General features: G+C 41.2%; 1 protein-coding gene across 2 annotated transcripts in view; it reads left to right on the forward strand.

Moving 5' to 3' along the window:
- MKLN1 (muskelin 1) overlaps positions 1-23,923 on the forward strand; it is a 376,455-nt gene that overhangs the window by 82,778 nt on the left and 269,754 nt on the right. Inside the window, exon 3 of one of the 2 annotated variants that reach the window (XM_073009344.1) lies at positions 1,199-1,336. The exons of the other annotated variant lie outside the window; for it this stretch is intronic. The gene's annotated coding sequence lies outside the window, so the exon portion shown is untranslated. The remainder of the gene's footprint in view (positions 1-1,198; positions 1,337-23,923) is intronic. 2 annotated transcript variants of the gene reach the window in all.

Consider the following 23,923-nt stretch of genomic DNA (forward strand, 5'->3'; position numbering starts at 1 on the left):
AACTCCCCAACCCCCACTACCTGCCCACGATGCCCAGCTAATTTTAAAAATTTTTAAATTTTTGTACAGATGTGGTTTCCTTATGTTGTTCAGGGTAGTGACAAACTCCTGGGCTCAAGCAAACCTTCCACCTCAGCCTCCCAAAATGCTGGGATTACAAGCATGAACCACAGCACCAGGCCCTTTTTCAAAATTATTGAGGTGCAATTCACATAACCTAAAATTACTTAGGTTGTCTCTTTCTCTTGCTTTTTTTTTTTTTTTTTTTTTTCCCCAGAAACAGGGTCTCATTTTGTTGCCCAGGCTGGTCTTGAACTCCTGGGCTCAAACAATCCTCTCCCCACCGTCCCCCTCAGCCTCTCAAAGTGCTGGGAATATAGGCATGAGCCACTGTGCCCAGGCAATTGCCTATCTTAAAGTGAACAATTCAGAGACATTTACAACCATTGTACAACCACCACTTGTATCTGGTTCCAAAATGTTTGACTCATACCCAGAGGAAACCCCATGTCCATTAAGCAATTGCTTCCAATTTCCCCCTGCAGCCCCTGGCAACCACCAACCTACTTTCTGACTTTGTGAATTTACCTATTCAGGATATTTCCTATGAATGGACTCATACTATATGTGACCCTTTGTAAAGTCACATCTTCTTAATAAGCATCATAATTATAAAATCTAATGTTAATGAGTGCATATAGCAGGTGAGATATTTAATCCTGACAAGCTTATAAATGGGTACCATTATTAGATAGACAAGGAAACTTAAATCAATACATTAAATTCATATGCTTGAGATCCATACATATGGCCAGCGAATAACCTTCTTTGGCCAGACCCAGTTACTTTAGTGCTTTTTCCAAATGCCACAGCCACATCTCAATTTTCATTTCCCTTATCACAAACAGATGGATAGATACTCCTTCTCAAGTTTAACAACTTCACAGAGCTTGATTCAAATACTGAATGTGTTGTTAGTTGCTTACAGCTGCTATTTTTCTAGCCGCGCACTAAGTCCAGGCAAACTCTTTTGAAGAGCTCATTAAAACTGCTAAAATAAAGTCTTAGAAGCAGGTGCATTCATTAGCTGAAATGCAGACGATTATGTTAATATCGCATTCAGGTGACAAATTTAAAGGCATCAAATCATGAAGGATAAAAGGATTTTCAAAGCTAAAGTTAACTTCTCCCTTTGTAGGGCTCTTTGTTCTGGTAAGCATGTGACTGACTACAGCTGTCAACATGGGCACCTCCAAAGTTATCTCGCAAAACAAAGGTGTTTTGCAGTATCATACTTCTTTTACAATTTCCTGGGTCTCTATTGAAGAAAACAAAGGTAAGGAATTACCTACAAACTTGGTGCTATTTTTCAAATAGGAGATATGGCACCCCATTTACAATTTATCATCAGATTGGTCTCAGGGGAAGAGGAGATGCATTGAAGAAGGTGATTAAAATATGTGGACAGTGGACTGGGCACGGTGGCTCATGGCTGTAATCCCAGCACTTTGGGAGACCGAGGAGGGTGGATCACTTGAGGTCAGGAGTTTGAGACCAGCCTGGCCAACATGGTGAAACCCCATCTCTACTAAAAATACAAAAACTAACCAGGCATGGTGGCAGGTGCCTGTAGTCCCAGCTACTCAGGAGGCTGAGGCAGGAGAATCACTTGAACCTGGGAGGTGGAGGTTGCAGTGAGCCAAGATCGCACCACTGCACTCCAGCCTGGGTGACAGAGCGAGACTCTGTCTGAAAAAAAAAAATGTGGACAGTGATTCCCAATTTGGAAAAGATGGGCCAACAACTGTTTTACTTTGCCTTTTTTTCCTCCTCAATATTTTGAGCATGAAATATGCATGTAGCCACATGCATATGTAATCACATACACATTTCATATGTGTTTGGGAGACTATGTTAACAGTAGTTTCGGCTGGGCCCGGTGGCTCACGCCTTTAACCCCAGCACTTTGGGAGCCTGAGGCAGGCGGATCATGAGGTCAGGAGATTGAGACCAGCCTGGCCAACATGGTGAAACCCTGTCTCTACTAAAAATACAAAAATTAGCTGGGCGTGGCAGCGCGTGCCTGTAATCCCAGTACTTGGGAGGCTGAGGCAGGGGAACCACTTGAACCTAGGAGGCGGAGGTTGCAGTGAGCCGAGATTGCACCACTGCACTCCAGCCTGGTGACAGAGCTAGACTCTGTCTCAAACAACAACAACAACAACAAAAACTAGTAGTTTCATCAGGATAATTTTAATTTTCTTTTTTGTGTATATTTTTATATTTACTAATTTTTCTACCATGAATATGTAAATCTTTTAGAAATTTTAAATGTAATTTTTAATTAAAATTTTTTATTTTTAAATTTGTAATTTTTCAAGTTATTAAAAAATTATCACTTAGCCTCTCCACATTCAGTTGTTTTACCTATAAAGTTGGCTTACTACTGAATTGCATAGCACATGGAAGCTGGATGAGATGTTTCCCCATATTCCATTCCTCCTCTCAAATCCAGGATGTCTGTGGAAACATGGGTTCCTCCTTATAAGGCAATATAAGAAAACACAGCTAGGTATCCAACCATTTATAAGAATATAAAAACAAGCTTAAGGATTTTTACATCTTTCTTCAGAACGTCAATCAAGTGGGTATTTGTCAAAGCGAATCCATCTGTCACTCGCAAAGGAAAAAAGGCCGAACAACCTTTTTAGGCCAACTCTACTTTATTTATTTATTTATTTATTTATTTATTTAGTATACCAAAAAAGGCTGTGAAGGCTTTGTAAGCTAATACTAGACACATTCATTTATTTTCCCAAAATGGTGTGCTAAAATGACTGCTGACTGCAAAATGTAAATAATGAAGCTGTCATAGAGTGGCACCTACTTATGCGGCATGTTTGCATAGAATGTGTGTGTGTTTGCTAAATAGCTTGCAATTAACAAACTGAAAGACTGCTTGTACAGTGTAGTAGTCCTATTTTTGCCTGCTGTCCTCTTCAACTCTTCTCCTAGCTCGCTCTGTACATTATTACTTACTCTTTTTTCTATACAATTTAGAAGCCCATTAACCCCCATTTTAAAAGAAAAGCAACAGGTAAATCAGGAAAAAAAAAAATCCCCACTGGGAATGGGTTGGGTAAGCAAAGACTTCTATATAGACATATACATATACACCCCTCTCCCTGGTCAAGAATGGCCTCACTGAATCCCTGTTCCAAATGCTGAGACAAGTCTCATTAGCTGGAGCTCATTGTGTGCAACTCCTTTAACTGCTGGACAGCTCCGAGTCTCCTAGGAATACTTTTCCACACGCCCCATCCTCTTCTGTTTAATTCTCAGAGCTGGCACACGCACAAAGGCTTCAGAATCAAGACAAAGTGAAGAAAATGGCCAGAAGAGACTCCTGTTCTTCCAAAATAGTGCATTACTACCATAAGATTAGAGGATAAACTTCAGAGCACAGGCTTGATTGATTGATGGATTGATTTTTTTTGAGACAAGGTCTTGCTTTGTTGCCCAGGTTGAAGTGCAGTGGCACAATCATGGCTTGCTGCAGCCTTGACCTCTTGGTCTCAAGCAATCCTCCCACTTCAGCCCCCTGAATAACTGGGACTACAAATGCGTGCCACCATGCCCAGTTAATTAACAAAAAAAAATTTTTTTTTTTTTTTTTTTGGTAAAGACAGAGTCTCATTATGTTGCCCAGGCTGGTCTCCAACTCCTGGGCTCAAGCAACTCCCACCTCAGCCTCCCAAAGTGCTGGGATGACAGGCATGAACCACTGTACCTGGCCAAGAGCACAGGATTGAAAGATGAACTTGAGAGGTCTCCCTAGTCAAGTTTCCTTTAAATGGATTCTCTCTTCTAGAGCATGCCTGATAGTCATCCAGCCTGACCTTGGATAACCATCCAGCCTGACCTTGAAATTTTCCAATGACACAAACTCTCTTTCATTTTCCCACTTTTATATAGAGTACAAATAGCATTAAAACCACAATGCCAAAGAAGAAGAAGAAAAAAAAAAAAGTATGAATGATTTCTAATCAAATACAAATGATTTCTAATCAACATTTTAAAAATCACCATTTTGTTTTCTTTTGTTTCGTTTTTAAGACAATGTCTGGCTCTATTGCTCAGGCTGGAACACAGTGGCACCATCTCAGCTCTGCAACCTCTGCCTCCCAGGCTCAAGCCGTCCTCCCACCTTGGCCTCCTGAGTAGCTGGAACGACAGGCACACACCGCCACACCGGACTAATTTTAAAAACCAGCTATTTTAAAATTTCTGTTATTGAGCCAGAATCCAGGATGCAGTGAGAGTGAATCATTGACTGAAAGACACTTAGAAGATTTTATTGGTCTATGGTGTTCATCACACCATGAAGGCCAGACCCTGAAAAGGAGAACTGCGTAAAGAATGTATAAGCCTCAACACCACAGTATTGTCCAAGTCTATTCCTAATTTATCCTGCTTTGTTGCTCTGACACCTGTGCCACAAAAGAAAATTTGAGATTATCTTACCTAGGAACCTTGTCTTAAACTATATTCCAACATGTACAAACACTAAATTGAGCAAAGTAGGACATATGTCTTCAGGACCTCCTGAGGCTGTGTCATGGAAAAAAAAAAATTCTTTTAAAGAAAAGCAAAGTTGAGCAAAGCGTTCCCAAGTCACCTGAATTTTGCATGTGATGGTATTCCTTCGGAATGCTTTGGGAAGTTCAGCAGGATTCTGAAACAACTAAATGTGACAACACAAAGAACAAAAATAGACAAAGGAAAAAATTTAAAAGATAGTGTGTCCTGTGAAAACAGTCAGATATCCTTTCTTTCCACACTGGCTATATGGGAGATTATTTTAAAATGAGTTGTAATGATGAAAGTGGGGTTGAATTTTTTAAAAGCAAATTTTGAAAATTAGTTAGCTAATAGAGAAGGTATAAGACTGTGAACTATAAATTTTTCTAAGTAAATTGAATGGAGAGGTTTTAAAAATGACTATTATTTTCATGAATTATAAAAAAAATTCAAACACCACAAAATATTCAAAGAAGAAGAAACAACCCTCTGTCCCATCACCTAAAAATAACCATCACCAATGTTAGGGGAGTATCATTCTAGATGTGGAAATGAGAGATAACTTAGAATTTTAAGAAGCAACTTACTCTTTGGCAACTAAGGCTGATCTTATTGTTGATGGTCTAATTGTGAGAGACTCCAAAACTGACTTTTTAATATGTCTGTTTTATTTGAAAAGTTATGAGAGGAAGGGAATTAATTAGAATTCTCCGTCCATAACCAGTGATAAGAACGTGAGTTCAGGCTGGGCAGGGTGGTTCACACCTGTAATCCCAGCACTTTGATAGACTGAGGCAGGAGAATCCCTTGAGTCCAGGGTTTGCCCAAGGAAACATATCTTATGTTTTAGATATAGCTGAATTGAGGGTTAGATCATTGACACATAAAAGAAAATAAAGGCCGAGTGTGGTGGCTCACGCCTGTAATCCTAGCACTTTGGGAGGCTGAGGTGGGCAGATCACGAGGTCAGGAGATCAAGACCATCCTGGCTAACACGGTGAAACCTCATCTCTACTAAAAATACAAAAAATTAGTCGGGCATGGTGGCACATGCCTGTAGTCCCAGCTACTCGGGAGGCTGAGGCAGGAGAATGGCGTGAACCTGGGAGGCCGAGCTTGCAGTGAGCCGAGATCGCCCCACTGCACTCCAGCCTGGGTGAGAGAGCAGGACTCTGTCTCCAAAAAAAAAAAAAGAAAAAGAAAAAGAAAGAAAATAAAGATATTTGCTAATTTCTATTGAACTCACATTTAAAAATAAAAGAGAGACAGGGTCTTAATATGTTGTCCAGACTGGAGTACAGTAGCACAATCATTAGCTCACTGTAACCTCCAACTCCCGGGCTCAAGCAATCCTGCTTCCTAAGTAGCTGGGACTACTGATGCATGCCAATCCAGATGATTTTTAAATATTTTAAATATTTTGTAGAGATGGGTTCTCATTATGTTGCCTGGGCTGGTGTCGAACTCTTGGCCTCTTCAACCCAAACTCTATTTCAATATTCACTGAAGAATATTATTCTTACTTAGCCATACCCACTTCCCTTGGAGAAAAAAGGGCATATATTTTCATTATAGGTGAAGGTGGATGCTACTGAGAAGGCCTTTATATATCACATCAAGGCCCATTTTTACTAGTTATACCTCTTTTTCTGAGCACATGAAATATTTTCCTGAGTCTTTTAATTTTTTTTTTTTTTTTTGAGATGGATTTTAGCTCTGTCGCCCAAGCTGGAGTGCAGTGGCCCGATCTCAGCTTACTGCAAGCTCTGCCTCCCGGGTTTACGCCATTCTCCTGGCTCAGCCTCCCGAGTAGCTGGGACTACAGGCGCCCGCCACCACGCCCGGCTAGTTTTTTGTATTTTTTAGTAGAGACGAGGTTTCACCATGTTATCCAGGATGGTCTCAATCTCCTGACCTCGTGATCCGCCCATCTTGGCCTCCCAAAGTGCTGGGATTACAGGCTTGAGCCACCGTGCCCGGCCTAATTTTTTTTTTTTTTTTTAATTGAGACGGAGTCTCCCTCTATCACCCAGACTAGAGAATAGTGATGCTATCTCAGCTCACTGCAACCTCTGTTGCCAGGGTTCAAGTGATTCTCATGCTTCAGCCTCCCAAGTAGCTGGGACTACAGGTGTGCGCCACCATACCCAGCTAAAATTTTTTTGTATTTTTAGAAGAGACAGGGCTTCGCCTTTTTGGCCAGGCTGCTCTGGAACTCCTGACCTCAAGCGATCTGCCTGCCTCAGGCTCCCGAAGTGTTAGGATTATAGGTGTGAGCCACTGCACCCGGCCTTGTAATTGTTTAAATGTGTTGCTTTTTTTTTGAGATGAGGTCCTGCTCTGCTGCCCAGGCTGGAGTGCAGTAGCACCATCTCAGCTCTGCAATCTCTGCCTCCTGGGCTCGAGCCATCCTCCTGCCTCAGTCTTCTGAGTAGCTGGGACTACAGGGTGTGCCACTGCACCTGGCCTAATGTGTTACTTTTAACCCCAGTTATTTATGAAGAAACTCCTACCCTGAGATTCCTTCTCTTACTGAGGTGAACTCATTTTTACGTATTTAATTATTTCTTTATGAAAAAGAAAGAGTAAAATTCCCCTTCTTCATTCCTAAACAAACTTCACTGTGGAACTCATATTTGGGCAAAAAGTAGAAATTTTCAAAGTCAAAGAAAACTTTGGTCCTTTATGTTGCAAAAATCGAGACCATTACCTGTGTTAAGTTCAATAGACGTTGATGCTGATTATCCAAATGGCAGATTATTCATTCTTTTTAAAATGTATATAGTAGCTCCCCCTTCTACTTGCATTTGACTAATGCTAATACAAAATTAGATGCCATTTCCTGACTTAGTCACCAACTTACGTTGAGAAAATACGGGTCAAATAGGTGGAAGAATAAAGCCAATATTCCCTTGGTAACCATTATATCAAAATTGAAGATAATTACTCAATCAAAAGTACAGATATTCCATGCAATAGCTCTGTTTATCTCAAAGGATTAGCACATTGGACTACCTCACCATTTTTCCTGAAAAACGAAAGTGCAAATAATTTTAGTAAATTAAGTCATATTTTTCCATTGACATGTTCTAATTTAAAGATAGAATTTTACTTTTAATTGATCCTTAACTAAGAGTGGCACTTAACCATTCTCTTGCTATTGATGCTTATGTGTATCTAGCAATAGATTAAAGCCAGTGCCACTGCTACTTTGTTTTACTGTTATTGTATTTAAAGAGAAGCCACGTTGTATGTAAAGGATTTAAGGCCCTACTTCCAAAACACTACTTCCTCCTTCCCTAAATTCATGAGGTGGCCACCTCTTTTTTCTTTTTTCTTTTTTTTTTGAGGCAGAGTCTTGCTCTGTTGCCCAGGCTGACGTACAGTGGTGCCATCTCGGCTCACTGCAACCTTCGCCTCCTGAATTCAAGCGATTCTCCTGCCTCAGCCTCCTGAGCAGCTGGGACTACAGGCGCCCGCCACCACACCTGGCTAATTTTTGTATTTTTAGTAGAAACAGGGTTTCACCATGTTGACCAGGCTGGTCTTGAATTCCTGACCTCAGGTGATCCACCCGCCTCGGCCTCCAAAAGTGCTGGGATTACGGGCATGAGCCACCGCACCCAGCCCCACCTCAGTTTTTTAATGTTTGTAACTTCACACTTCATTAGCATTCACTAAGGCATACTGAGGAAGCACCAACTTGAGTTAGTGAAAATTTTGGATACTATAATATAAAACTACATGATCGTATCTCTTCATGGTACAATCTGCAATTCTTAGCAGTCTATAGTGAAGCATTTCCAGGAGGAAGGCTACTACTTCCAGGCACGTTGGTAAACTCATAAGATGAATAAGGTAACTGGGTAATTCATCTAACACATTTTTACAATTAGAATCATCATCTGTCTTGTATACTGTATCTACTTTGGTGCCAAATGCCTGCATTTGTATAGGGATGTACTACGTATAAAGCACATTTCACATAACGCTATTTGATTCAGATACAACACTAATCATTTTGGCCACCACTGTTTGTATGACTACAAGGAGTGCTTTAATGATACGACTGTTCTTTTAGCTTCTGACAAATGAGTGTTGCGAAGTTATCTGAATATGTTCAGTTCATGTTCACTGAGCAGTTACTATATGCTTGGCATCAAGCTAGAAAATTTTTGTCCTCTTGGGTTAACAATTCACTCTAAATTATCATTTATTTTTCCTGGTGACACTTTATCTTAGGCTTTATTCAGCACCCATCTAAATGTACTCACATATTCAAAAGATACTTAACACTTTTAATAGGTTACAGACACAAATTCAAAATGACTAGAGTCTTCGGGTGAAAGTCATTTGCCATGTGGAACAACACTAACCAACCAATTAGTTAATCAATCAGTGTTTTGCTCTAGCTAATATAGCTTGTTCAGGGTTTCTCCACCTTGACACTATTGACTTTTTTTTTTTTTTTTTTTTTTTTTGAGGTGTCTACTTGCTCTGTCACCAGGCTGGAGAAGAGTGGTGTGATCTCAGCTCACTGCATCCTTTGCCTCCCGGGTTCAAGTGATTCACCATACCCGGCTAATTTTTTGTATTTTAGTAGAGGTGGGGGTTTCACCATGGTGGCCAGGATGGTCTTGGTCTTGATCTCCTGACCTTGTGATCCACCCGCCTCAGCCTCTCAATATGTTGGGATTACAGGCGTGAGCCACTGTGCCCTGCCAAATGTTTTAGTTGTTGTTGTTGTTGTTGTTGTTGTTGTTGTATAGATTAGAGGCTTCTATGTTCCCCAGGGTGTCCTCGAATGCATAGCCTCACCTGTTTATGCACCAGGACGACAAGCCTGAGCCACCACGGCTGCCCGGCACTGACATTTTAGACCAGGTCATTCTTTGTTCTGGGGGACTGTCCTGGGCATTATAGGATGTTCAACAGCAGCACTTACCTCTTTCCGTTAGATGCCAGTAGTACCTCCACTTCCAGTTTTAATCATCACAAATGTCTGCAGACATTGCCAAATGTCCCCATGGTGCAGGGGAGGGGAGAGAGTGTCCCTGGCTGAAATCACTGTGCTAGTGTGGAGATCATGCTTTTTTTTTACTAGATTTTAAAGACCTTGAGGGCAGAGACCCAGCCTGATTCATCGCTCTACCACCGCTTCCCCACTAACTAAATTTAGTTTCTGGCACAGAAATGCTTCTTGAAGAATGTTCTGAAAAGAATAAAATATCTCCTAGAGTCCTCCACTGTCATAAGCCCTGTACAAGGCACCTTGATAAACCCATAAGATGAACAAGGTAACTGGGGTAATTCATCTAACAAATTTGAATACAAATTTACAATTTGAATAATCATCTGTGTTGTATATCGTGCCCACATTGGTGCCAAATGCCTACATTTGTAGAGAGCTTTACCATGTATGAAGGTATGAAGCACGTTTCACATAATGTTATTTGATTCAGATATAACACTAATCACTTTTGGCTACCACTGTTTATAATTTAAACTCCCAAGTCCGAGAGCTGTATTTTTAGGCAGGAGTGGGAGGTATTTCGATTTCAGTGGCATTGCCTTCATTTATTAAAAGGAACTCTTGGGATTGGTTTAATAATAATTGAATTTAAATTTCAGATTCTTTTTTGTCATGTTAGAAGTAGAACATCTAAAAGGCCCTTCGTGATCTAAGTAATTCTGGTTTACTTAGATTCCTGGAAATTGCCAGAGGATTTTAAGGGAGGAGGGGAAAAAAGAGTGAGGAAATTCTCCCTGTGGGCAATTGGGGAAAACAAAAATATTTTTGTGCTGCAGTGACTTCTCAGGAAAGGAGGGTTGGCCAGCAGCGGCTGCATCTGCGCAAGGGGAATTTCCACATTTGGGAAAACATGGTCATAATTAATGACCTAGGAAAGCCAAGAAAATGGACCATGTTGGAAAAATATGATCTTCAGTGGCCAAGTCATTGTCAACTGATTGGGCCAGAAAATTGGATTATTTTAGAAAGAGATTTTTATTTGTGAATATTTGTCTGTAGGTCCTTCCTTCTGTGAATCTAGTAAGTGCCCCGCTCCTGCCTGGGGAGTTGGTTTCTCATAGCCTTTCCCACTCTCTCTGTCTCTCCCTGTCCTAAGGGAGCACTTGCTTTAGACTTCTAGCCTGAACACTGGCCAGCAGTCTTTTGCTTTGAACATGATGCTTGGGTCCAGCCAGCAGAGCTATTAGCATCCATTAAAATAGGGATTATCTGGGATTCCGGGTCAAGGGCTGAAGGATGAGTTGCTAGATCCTAACACAGCCCTCATTTATTGATGGCTCCATGTCCTGGGTCCTGTGCGAAGGACACTGAGAAACTATCTTGATTTAGACATGAGAAAACTGAGGCTCGGGGAATTTAAGTCACTTACCTAGGACCAATACAGCTTTAACTACCAAGCTATACTTCTTGCATCTCCTCATCCTGTATATAAAGTCTGCTTCCTAAATTGGAATGTTCTCACTCTGTATACAATCTCTTCCCCAGACCACCTTGTTTAAACTAGTTCTGGCCTGAGCTGATGTTCATCGGAGTACTTCCTGGTTACCTATTCTCAGTAGGATAAGTCTGGGTTAGCAGGCTCAGCACCATTGAATCTTGGTCTACCTGGGGAATGATTATGTAGTCAGAACGTTCTTGCCCAGCTTTGGGGTTTTCTTTTATTTCAGTGATCAATTTTATAAAATAGGTATGATCATCTTTTGCTTCTTCTTTTCATAATTTTCTCAAGATCAGGAATAGCTTGCCAAATTTCAACAGATATTCCCAAATTGAAGGTCAAGTTTTTTTAGAAAGGGAAATATCTCTAAGGAAAAAAAAATCCTTGTATTTGACATTTAGATATAGTATCCAATAGAACATCAACAAAATGCAATACATTGTTTTGTGAATTGAAAAAGCTGCAAGTTAGGCCAGGTGCGGTGGCTCACGCCTGTAATCCCAGCACTTTGGGAGGCCGAGGCAGGCAGATCACGAGGTCAGGAGTTCGAGACCAGCCTGGCCAACATGGTGAAACCCTGTCTCTATTAAAAATACAAAAATTAGCCAGGTGTGGTGGTGGGCACCTGTAATCCTAGCTACTTGGGAGGCTGAGGCAGGAGAATTGCTTGAATCTGGGAGGAGAAGGTTACAGTGAGCCAAGATTGTGCCACTGCACTCCAGCCTGGGTGACAGAGCAAGACTCGGTCTCAAAACAAAAAAAAAAAAAAAAAAGGAAAGAAAAAGCTGCAAGTTAAATAATGTCCCTCTGCAACAACAATTCCATGCTCTAAAGCTTTATGATGAGGCTTCTAAAGTTAGCCCTGCCCTGCAACTGCAATGAATCGGAGAAAACAAACCTAACTGGGATTTAACAGTCTAATTGCCCTGGATTGAACCTCAATAGTATTCTAATTAATTTAAAAATCACAACATTGGGAAATAATTTAACACATTTCTTTTCTGTTAAAATTAAAACATATTAATTAAATCTTATTAATATTTGTTTTCCAAGCACTTCTTGGGCATAGTCAGACATTATTACTTTTATTTAGTGATACGAAAACTGAAGGGATGTATTAGTTTTCTGCTGTTGTGTAACAAATTACCTCACATTTAGGGAGTTGGAACAACATTTCACTTATTCCGTAGGTTTTGCAGTTCTCTAGGTCAGAAGTCCACGTGGACTTGGCTAGTTTCTCTGCTTAGGGCCCCAGTAAGGCAGAAATCAAGGTGTCCATCAGCCTAGACTCTTACCTGGGGGCTCGGGGGAAGACTCCGCATCCAAGCCCATTCAGATCGCTGGAGGAACTGAGTTCCTTGTGGCTGTCTTTTTTATCTTTCCCGCTGTCAACCAGGAGCCATTGGCTACTCCTGGAGGCCTCACACATTCTCCTTCTCATGTTTTCCCCCATCTTCACCTTCAAAGCCAGCAATCACTCTTGAATCTTTCTCACATCTGGAATCTCTTTGACTTTTCTCTTCTGCTTCCAGCTGAGAAAAACTTTTTTTTTTTTCTCCCCTGAAACAGTTTTGCTCTGTCACCCAGGCTGGAGTGCAGCGACTCGATCTCGGTTCACTGCAACCTCCGCCTCCTGAGTTCAAGCAATTCTCCTGCCTCAGCCTCTTGAGTAGCTGGGACTACAGGTGGGCACCACTATGCCCAGCTAATGTTTGTATTTTTAGTAGAGACAGGGTTTCGCCATGTTGGCCAGGCTGGTCTTGAACTCCTGACCTCAGGTGATCAGCCCGCCTCAGCCTCCCAAAGTGCTGGGATTACAGGCCTGAGCCACCACTCGAAAAACTATTTTTTTAAAGGACTCACTGGTTTGGGCCAGGCCCACTGGGATAATCTCCATAGTTTAAAGTAAACTAATTTGGAACTTAAATTACATCTGCAAAATCCTATTGCAGCTGTACCTAGATTATTGTTTCACAAAATAACCAGGGGATGGGAAATCTTGGGCAGCTATCTTAAGAACTCTGCTTACCATAAGGAAATAGTTACCCAGTTAAGCTGAGATACAATCTAGAAACAGACGAGTAGCAGTATCAAACCAAAGAATTTAATTTTGTATTTCCTTCCCTTTTTTTGTATTTTTTAAAAATTATTATTATACTTTAAGTTGTAGGGTACATGTGCATAACGTGCAGGTTTGTTACATATGTATACTTGTGCCATGTTGGTGTGCTGCACCCATCAACTCGTCATTTACATCAGGTATAACTCCCAATGCAATCCCTCCCCCCTCCCCCCTCCCCATGATAGGCCCCGGTGTGTGATGTTCCCCTTCCCGTGTCCAAGTGATCTCATTGTTCAGTTCCCACCTATGAGTGAGAACATGCGGTGTTTGGTTTTCTGTTCTTGTGATAGTTTGCTAAGAATGATGGTTTCCAGCTGCATCCATGTCCCTACAAAGGACACAAACTCATCCTTTTTTATGGCTGCATAGTATTCCATGGTGTATATGTGCCACATTTTCTTAATCCAATCTGTCACTGATGGACATTTGGGTTGATTCCAAGTCTTTGCTATTGTGAATAGTGCTGCAATAAACATATGTGTGCATGTGTCTTTATAGCAGCATAATTTATAATCCTTTGGGTATATACCCAGTAATGGGATGGCTGGGTCATATGGTACATCTAGTTCTAGATCCTTGAGGAATCGCCACACTGTTTTCCATAATGGTTGAACTAGTTTACAATCCCACCAACAGTGTAAAAGTGTTCCTATTTCTCCACATCCTCTCCAGCACCTGTTGTTTCCTGACTTTTTAATGCTTGCCATTCTAACTGGTGTGAGATGGTATCTCATTGTGGTTTTGATTTGCATTTCTCTGATGGCCAGTGATGATGAGCATTTTTTCATGTGTCTGTTGGCTGTATGAATGTCTTCTTTTGAGAACTGTCTGTTCATATCCTTTGCCCACTTTTTGATGGGATTGTTTTTTTCTTGTAAATTTGTTTGAGTTCTTTGTAGGTTCTGGATATTAGCCCTTTGTCAGATGAGTAGATTGCAAAAATTTTCTCCCATTCTGTAGGTTGCCTAAAGATATAATGTTTATTTTTAATACACCTGTCTGTATGTGTATTATTATTATTATTATTATTATTATTATTATTATTTTAGAGACAGGCTCTCACTCTGTTGCCCAGCCTGGAGTGCAGTGTCAAGATCATAGCTCACTGCAGCCTCAAACTCCTGGGCTCAAGCAATCTTCTTGCTTCAGCCTCCAGAGTAGTTAGGACTACAGGTGTGCGCCACCACGGCTGGCTAATTTTGTTTATTTTTTGTAGAGATGGGGTCTTGCTATGTTTTCCAGGCTGGTCTCAAAGTCCTGCCCTCAAGCAATCTTCCCACCTTGGCCTCCCAAAGTGCTGGGATTACGGGCATGAGCCCCCACGCCCAGCCTTACTATATATATTTTGGGAGGCACTCACCCCCATATCTTTTTTTTTTATTAATGCATGATTTAAAATGCTTCCAAGGCTGATTTGGGACATATGTTTTTAAGGGTCTGTGGATGTCTGAGTAGTACTGTTGAGGCTTGGAGCTAGGTGTGGGTGTGTGTGGTGGAGGAGATGGTGGTGGCAGGTGAGGAACGGACAGAGGCTAAGGTTTTGGTGAATACAGAAGAGGCATTTACACCCATTTTTAATGTATTCACTGAAGATATATGAAGATGGGAATACATTTGTTTTCTTCTTCTTCTTCTTTTTTTTTTTTTTTTTTTTTTTTTGAGAAGGAGTCTCACTGTCACCCAGGCTGGAGTGCAGTGGCGCAATCTTGGCTCACTGCAACCTCCGCCTCCTGTGTTCATGCCATTCTCCTGCCTCAGCCTCCCGAGTAGCTGGGACTACAGGCGCCCGCCGCCACACGTGGCTAATTTTGTGTATTTTTAGTAGAGACGGGGTTTCACCGTGTTAGCCAGGATGGTCTCGATCTCCTGACCTCGTGATCCACCCGCCTTGGCCTCCCAAAGTGCTGGGATTACAGATGTGAGCCACCACACCTGGCCAATACTTTTGTTTTCTATAGGCAAGTCTAGAAGTTCAAAACCGAAGGGATTCTATGTGTGTTATTTATTTATTTTATTTTATTTTTATTTATTTATTTATTTTTGAGACGGAGTCTCGCTCTGTCACCCAGGCTGGAGTGCAGGAGCCGGATCTCGGCTCACTGCAAGTTCCGCCTCCCGGGTTTACGGGTTTACGCCATTCTCCTGCCTCAGTAGCTCAGACCACAGGCGCCCACCACCTCGCCCGGCTGGTTTTTTGTTTTGTTTTGTTTTGTTTTGTATTTTTTTAGTAGGGACGGGGTTTCACCGTGTCAGCCAGGTGTTATTTATTTTTATTTATTTATTTTTGAGACAGAGTCTCACTCACTGTGTCACCCGGGCTGGAGTGCAGTGGTGTGACTTGCAGCCTCCACTGCCCCAGTTCAAGCAATTCTTGTTCCTCAGCCTCCCAAGTAGCTGGATTACAGGTGTGCACCACCACACCCTGCTAATTTTTTGTGTTTTTTGTAGAGAGAGGGTTTCACCATGTTGGCCAGGCTGGTCTCAAACTCCTGGCCTCAAGTGATCCACCCACCTCGGACTCCCAAAGTGTTGGGATTACAGGTATGAGCCATCGTGCCTGGCCTATGTGTGTTATTTATGGGCAGGACTTGAGGATGTTGCCAAACAGGCATTTTGGAGCATGCGGATCAGCATCACTAGCCTGCTGAGCCCTTGCTATGGATTCAAACTTCCCAAGTTTTTGCTGCATGGTTTCAATGTACCATCACCTTCCAGATGTACTAAAGTCTAGAACACAGGCTGAATCCATGGGCCCAGCTAACCACTGATCCAGAAGCCTGGGCCCGCAGAGGGTCACCTTGGGATTGGAAAGGTCTGGAAAAGGCTGAGAGGATCATAGAAAGGAAGAGGACCTATTAATTTTTCTGATTTTGTCATTTTACCTGGAGAACAGCCTGATGAAAAATCTAAAATTCCAGTCAAGGGAGTGGAGATGGTTTTAGCCTTTGGAAAGAACATATATAAAAATATGAAAAAGCTAAGAAAAAGGCAAAATGTTCCAGAGGCTAAATATTTCTCACATCTTCCCAGAATATTTAGGTTTCCCCCTTCTTAAAATCCTGGCCAAAAATGGAGGGAGGGAGGACAGTCCCCAGATGTTTCTTTTCAGTTGTCCCAGACCTTCAGAAAAGAGTGAGAAAATGTTACCACGTTACTGGGCAAAGAGAAATAAGTCATTTGATACCTGCACTGAAAGAGTGATACAATTGGGGTATAAGTGGTGTGTTTACCTTCGGAAAGGAGGACACAGGAGGAAAGAGGTAGGGTAAAAGATGTTAATGTTGCTTATTCATTATGATGTCTTAAAGCACAACACACTGTATGTTCTTTAACTAGCAAAGAAATTTTGCTCTGTAAAGAATAACTCTGCTGGGCACGGAGGCTCACGCCTGTAATCCCATTTTGGGAGGCCGAGGCTAGCAGATCGTTTGAGTCCAGGAGTTTGAGACCAGCCTGGGCAACACAGCAAAACCCTGTCTCTACAAAAAAATATAAACAATAGCTGGGTGTGGCGGTGCATGCCTGTGGTCACAGCTACTTGGGAGACTGAGGCAGGAGGATTGCCTGAGCCTGGGAAGTTCGTCAAGGCTGCAGTGAGCTGAGAGGGCACCACTGCACTCCAGCCTCGGTGACAGAGCGAGACCCTGTCTTGAAAAATATTAATAATAATAACTCAAAGATGCTGGTAATATGTTACAGATATTATTTTTATTCTTAATACTTCTACTTAAAAATCTTTCCCTTCATTTATTCAATCATTCAGAAATCTTTGATGAGAACCTACCATGTGCCTTCATCTGGGTGCTAGGAATACAACAGCGAACACAACAGATGAGGTCCCAGCTCTCATGGAGCTTATATTCTAGTGTAGGGGGGTTGGAAAATGAGGAAACACTTACATTTCATTACATGATACATAAAGAGGTAAATATGATGTGTTAGACTATGAAAGTTTAGACAGTGATAGCAATGCAGAGCAATACAATAGAGTGAAGTGGTAGATGACAAGGTGGCTATTTTAGACTGGGTGGCAGGGGAAGACCTGTCTGAAGTGGTGACATTTGAAGAGTGATCTCAATGACAGGGAGGACCTGGTCATGAAAAGATCAGAATGAAGAGCACTCTACATGGAGAGAAGAGATGGTTCCAACATCCTCAAGATGGCAAGAAATTTGAGCTTGAGAAAGAGAGAGAGGGCCTAGGTGGCTGGAACTCAGTGGCAAATGCAAAAGTGGTACGAGATGAAGTTGGACAAGTGGACAGGACCTAGATCATTTAGGCATGGCTGGCCTTGGTAAGGAATTTGGATTTTAAGTGAGATGGGAAGCTCTCAGAAAGTTTTAAGCAAGGAAGTGATTTTCTGTTTGGTCAATGAATTGTAGAGAGCAAGGGTGGAAGTCCAGAGATGATTAGGAAGCAATTGCAGGAATTCAGGCCAACAACGGTGACTTGGTCTAGGATACTAGCAGTGAAGATGAGGAACGTTGGGTGTACGGGGTGTGTGTGTGGAAGGCAGAGTCAATGGGACTTTCTGATGGTTTGTATGTAAGATATAAGAAAAAGGAACCAAAGATATGTCCTCTGTTATTAGCTCAGGCACTGGGTGGATGGTGATGCCATTTAGTGAGACAGGTGGGCTAGAAACAAGAAGTGTGAAAGACCCTGATAACTCCCTCCCGAATAGCTGTTCCTTTCTTCCTCCTTGCTAACACAACCCTGACTTTGTTTAGGATGACAGTATGTCCAGCTTCAAGTGATAAATTATGATTGCTGTCATTCAGTCATAATAATCTTTTGCCCTTTTGCTAGATACTCAATTCCCTCATCTCCTTTGCAGTTAGGGGTGACTCATTTCTGGCTAATAAGCCCTAAGTGAAAGCCTCTGGGGATAGATGTGGCTGTCTGGAATACCATCGCAATAGCTGGAACTGTGGCAGCCATCTTCTGACTGTAAGACAAAAGACATGAAGATTAAAGACCAATACATTAAGTATGATAAAGTAGAAAAAAAAATTTACCTGATTCCTGGATAGTATAGATGAGCAGCTGGGGCAACACCAGAAATCATCTATTGCCAAACATCTTGTTTATGAAAAGAAGTAAAACTATTTGTTTAAATCTTGTTATGTAATATAAGAAGGTTAAGGGAAAGAATCAGGAGTACTCTTCTAACCACGTTGTGTTTGAGATGCCTATTAGATATTCATGTGGAAGTGACTGCCTAATTCCTTCCTTTCTCCAATGGAATAAAATTTTCTAGACCTTTTAAATCTTAGCATAAGACTATAGTACTGAAAAACATGAAGCATTGGCTGGGCATGGTGGCTCATGCCTATAATCCCAGCACTTTGGGAGGCCGAGGAGGGTGGATTGCCTGAGCTCAGGAGTTTGAGACCAGCCTGGGCAACACGGTGAAACCCCATCTCTACTAAAAAATACAAAAAATTAGCCGGGCGTGGCAGCGGGCACCTGTAGTCCCAGCTACTCGGGAGGCTGAGGCAGGAGAATGGCGTGAACCCGGGAGGCAGAGGTTGCCAGGAGCTGAGATTGTGCCATTGCCCTCCAGCCTGGGCGACAGAGCGAGACTCTGTCTCCAAAAAAAAAAAAAACATACAAAAAATTAGCTGGACATGGTGGTGCACACCTGTAGTCCTAGCTACTTGGGAGGCTGAGGTGGGAGGATGACCTGAGCGTAAGAGGTCAAGGCTGCTGTGAGCTGTGTTTGTGCCACTGCACTCCAGCCTGGGAGATAGAGTGAGACCCTGTCTCAGAAAAAGAAAGAGAGAAAGATAGAGAGAAAGAGGAAGGGAGGGGAGGGAGAGGGGAGGGGAACGGAGAGGAGGGGGAGGGGAGAAGAGGGGAGGGGGAAAGGAGGAGGAGGGAAAGTGGGGAGGGGAGCGTTAAGCATAAAAGTGAATGACATTGAGGTGACCAGGAGGGAGACCAAATGAGAAGCTGACCATCAACATATAAGTCTGACTTCCCTATTATTGATAGGTTAGCAGGGTTGAAGTTGTTAAAATAGGAAACACAGTATACTGGGGTGGTGGGGGAAAGCTCAGTCTGAGGAACAGGCAGGTTCCCAAGTTACCAAGTACCTTCCATCACCATGGTGGGGCAACACTATCCTAGACTACAGTACACGTTTCTATGAAGTGATCTCCACGAAGATACCTTCTATGAAGATACTGTCTTACCTGTGTGACACAGTGCTCGTGTACTGCTGTATTTCCTCTCCTGATATATAACACATAATCTACTGAAATTTCCCCACTAACTTACCCGGGGAACTATAAGTAGGCCAAATGGAGCTTTTAGCACACTTTCTGGTTGCTGATAAAAATCAGCATCTATAAACCCAATTGCTCCTATTTCCATTAGAGCTGCTTTCCAGAACTAGGTCTCCAGTTATGTACATTAAAAGTTTGCCAATCCACTTATTTTCTTCCTAAATACTTTATTATATGCAGGGTGGCTCGGGCTTCATTTACTGCAAGCAAGTATATATATATATATATATATATATATATATATATATTTGCCAGTGGCCCATCAGAAACATCTATTGATTGTCTATGTGTACAAGTAACTGAGTCTGCAAAATTGCCTTCACAGGCCAAGTCTCTTGTATTCTGCCTTTACTGAGAGTCTGTACTGCCCTAAGGTTAATTGGCTCATCATATTCTGCTTTTGTGCTCCCTAGTTTCCCATGATGCTTGGGGTTTTTGCCCCTACACTTTTCACTTTGTCTTCCTGTAATTTATTACAACTAACCCTTGTTTTTTTTTTTTTTAACAGTTTTGAATCTGCATTAATTTTTTAGTCCCCAGAGGAACACTATGTTCCCAAACATTATGTTCTGCACTCTCATGCTCATATCACTTTGTGTAGTGCCAGACACCTCCTGGGATCTCAAGAAATGTTGTTTCTTTTTAAAAGATGGGCGATTACTCTAGGAGGCTCATAAAAGATCCTTCTCAGTTGAGTTACTTTCACTGTTTATGTATCCCCAGTGGCTTAGGTCAAAATATTGGTTAATAGAAAGACTCCAAGTCTTTGGAGAAGCTTTGCTAGTGTCTCCTCATCTCTGTAAAAGCAAAGATGATTATTGACTGGTCTTACAGGAGTGTTGGAGAGAAATGATGAAAAGCATTAGAAATGAGAAGGCCTCTGTTGAAAATATGAAATGCCAGAGAGAAGACAGTATTGTTATTCCCAAGCAGGCCTCAGTGCCAGTGGAGGTCTCTCCACCAATTGAAGCTGTTCATCACTACACAGAATGGCTGTCCCGCAGGATCCTTTCTGCTGCTGGCTCCTACTGCAGAGAATAGAAACTTCTTTCCAAATACTGTATCCAAAAATGTTTCCTCTTCTCTCAATTTCTCAGCTCTATCCAGGACACTTCAGTGCTTTCCTCCAAGGCAAACTCGAACCTTCCTCTAAATTCCTTCCTTGAAGGCTGTTTTGAGGCATAGGGATAGGACCATGGACAGAGGTTTAGCCTACCAATCACTCACACAGCAGGAAAGCCAATTCTCTTCCTACCAGGAATCCCTGGGAGACGGCGTTTCTATGAATAGACTCTTCTTTACCTATAGGTCACTTTTCCCTTCTCTAACTTCTTTTGGAGTGGCGCGGTGTCTTCTAGAAACACTGGCTCCTTGCAGCAACTCTCTGCTCCTTAGACACATAAGAAATATTCATTCTTGCAAATGCAGTTCTTAAACTATTTCAAAACATCTTCATTATAAAATATTTCAGGCAAACAGAAAATTATGAAAAATAGTTTAACAAACATCTATGTGTAAAACACCTACCTTAACAGATCTTAATTTTGACTTACTTGCTTTAGGGTTTGTTTGTAAAAGGCTTACAATACATTTGAGGCCCCTTACCTACCACCGATCACATTCATTTCTCTACTCTTCTCCTTCCCTCTTTTCACAAAAGTAACCATTATGTGGAAGTTGCAGATAATTGTGTGCGTGATTCCCATGCATACTTTTATACTTTTATATTATACATATATATTCATAAACAATACAGAGTATTGTTTTGCATTTGTAAAGTATAAAGGGAAACTATATTATGCTGTATATGATATTCTGCCATGTTTTTTATTCATTATTATTTTTTAGATGTATTTATATTGCAGCCCAAAGAACTAAGCCATTACTTGTAATTGTTGTACATTATTCTCTCGCTTGAATATACACAGGTTACTTATCCTTCCTCTTGCCTTAAGGATGTGAAGGTTGTTTTTAGTTTGTCAGTGGTGTTTGCTATAACAAGCAATGCTGCAATTAACATTTAAATACCGGTCTTCTGGTGCACACCATGTGAGTTTTTCTAGGCCAGAGTCTGTCAACCTTGTATTATTGACATTTTGGACTAGATAATTCTTTGCTGTAGGAAGGATGTTGAGCAGCATTCCTCATCTCTAACAGCCAAAAATATCTTCAAATATTACCAAATATTCCCCCGGGGGGCAAAATCACCCTTGGTTGAAAACCATGAATCTAGACAATTTACCTAAGGAAGGAACTACAGGTCTTAGGATTTGTATTAATATCTGGTACCATTTTGCTTTCCAAAAGTTCTGTTTCTCCACATTTTGCTAATTTTTGGCATTTTAAGAATTTAAAAATTTTGCCAATTTATGGGTATGAAATAGTTGTTTATTTTTCTTATTGCTTCGTATTAGTTCTTTGTGATTTTTGAATACTAATACTTGGATGGTTTTATGCCTAGCAAAATATCTCCTCTTAGTCTGAGCTTTCTTTTTGTTGATGATCTCTTTTTTAAAGTAGTAAAATGTATCCATATTTTCCTTTATGTTTTATACTTTTATGCTCTATTTAATAAGTTCTTCCCTACCCCAAGGGTGTAAACATAATCTCTTGTATTTTTTTCTGGAAATATAAAGTTTTACTGTTCATGTTTAGGTCTTTAAACCAACTTAAACTTATTGTGACGTGAAATAGGAAATATGTCTATAATTATTCCAACACATATTTATTAAATAGTTCATCTTTTCATGCCTGAATTACTATGCAACTTCTGGTTTTAAATTTTGATACTTTGTAGGACAAACCCCTTGATTTATTGTTCATTTTCAAAATTGCCTTGGCTATTATGGTTGGTTATCTGACCAACAAATATTATTTCTTTCTCCTTTCTTTTCTTTTTCTTTTCTTTTCTTTTTTTTATTTTATTTTATTTTATTATTATTTTTTTTTTTGAGATGGAGTTTCGCTCTTGTTGCCCAGGCTGGAGTGCAGTGGCGTGATCTTGGCTCACTGCAACCTCCACCTCCTGGGTTCAAGTGATTCTCCTGTCTCAGCCTCCCAAGTAGCTGGGATTACAGGTGTCCACCACCACACCCAGCCAATTTTTGTATTTTTCATTGAGATGGGGTGTCACCATGTTGGTTAGGCTGGTCTCAAACTCCTGACCTCAGGTGGTCCACCTGCCTCAGCCTCCCAAAGTGCTAGGATTACAGGCATGAGCCACTGAGCCCAGCCCTCTTTCTCTTTTCTAACCTCAATTATTTTCAAGTATTCATGGGCCCTCTGCCACGGTGCATGGTCTAAGCCTGTCATAGTAATCCCATTCCATTAGGATTGGTTTGGGCATGGGCTTGTGTTGCATGTCTTGGCAATGAGACCCAAGTGGAATTGTACTAGAGTGGGGTTGGGATGGGGTGGGTAAGTTTTCCTCACACTGAAAAAGGTACATGAGAAAAAGACTTGCCCTTCCTATGTTTGTACAAAGTTGGAGAAAAATGTGATGGCTGGTACTGTGGCAGCCATCTTGTCACTCTGAGGGGACAAGCTGGAAACCAGCAAACAGAGATTAGCTAAACAGAAAGATGAAAAGGTCCCAGGTCTCCATGATGCTGCTGTGCTGTTGAAGTAACCAATATTGGGGTCACCTATCACTGGACAGCCTGTAATCTGAAATAATAAACCTCTTATTGCTTAAGCCACTTTAAGTTGTATATTGTTACTTTCTACCAAAGGCATGTAATTTTTGACTCTTTAGTTTTCTACCTGGACTTTGTAATCACTGTGCCATGTTCCATAATCAGGTTGGGATTTTTAAAATTGGGTTTGCATTGAAATTAAATATTAAATATTTTAAAATTAAATATTATCTTTGGGAGAACTGACATCTTTATGATAATGAATATTCTAATTCATGAATATGGTATATGTTTCCATTTATTCAAATCTTCTCCAATGTTTTCCATAAGAATATTTTATATACAAAAATACATGTTACATTTATTCCTAGACACTATATTGCTATTAAGTGTGGTATCTTTTGTTTGCTAGTAAATGTTGTATGTGATAAACACTGAGATGTCGGGTTACAGTGGAATTTTGTATGTTGATCTGATACCAATCAACATACAAGACAGAGTTTTGCTTTGTTGTCCCGGCTGGAGTGCAGTGACATGATCTCAACTCACTGCAACCTCTGCCTCCTGGGTTCAAGCGATTCTCCTGCCTCAGCCCCCCTCAAGTAGCTGGGATTACAGAAATGCACCACCACACCCAGCTAATTTTTGTGGTTTTTTTTTAGTAGAGATGGGGTTTCATCATGTTAGTCAGACTGGTCACGAACTCCTAACCATAAGTGATCCACACACCTCAGCCTCCCAAAGTGCTGGGATTACAGGCGTGAGCCACTATGTCCAAACAATTGTTGTTTTTTTAGAGACAGGATCTCAGGCTATTGCCCAGGC

Source organism: Chlorocebus sabaeus, chromosome 21 (assembly GCF_047675955.1).
Source record: "Chlorocebus sabaeus isolate Y175 chromosome 21, mChlSab1.0.hap1, whole genome shotgun sequence".
Taxonomy (NCBI): domain Eukaryota; kingdom Metazoa; phylum Chordata; class Mammalia; order Primates; family Cercopithecidae; genus Chlorocebus; species Chlorocebus sabaeus.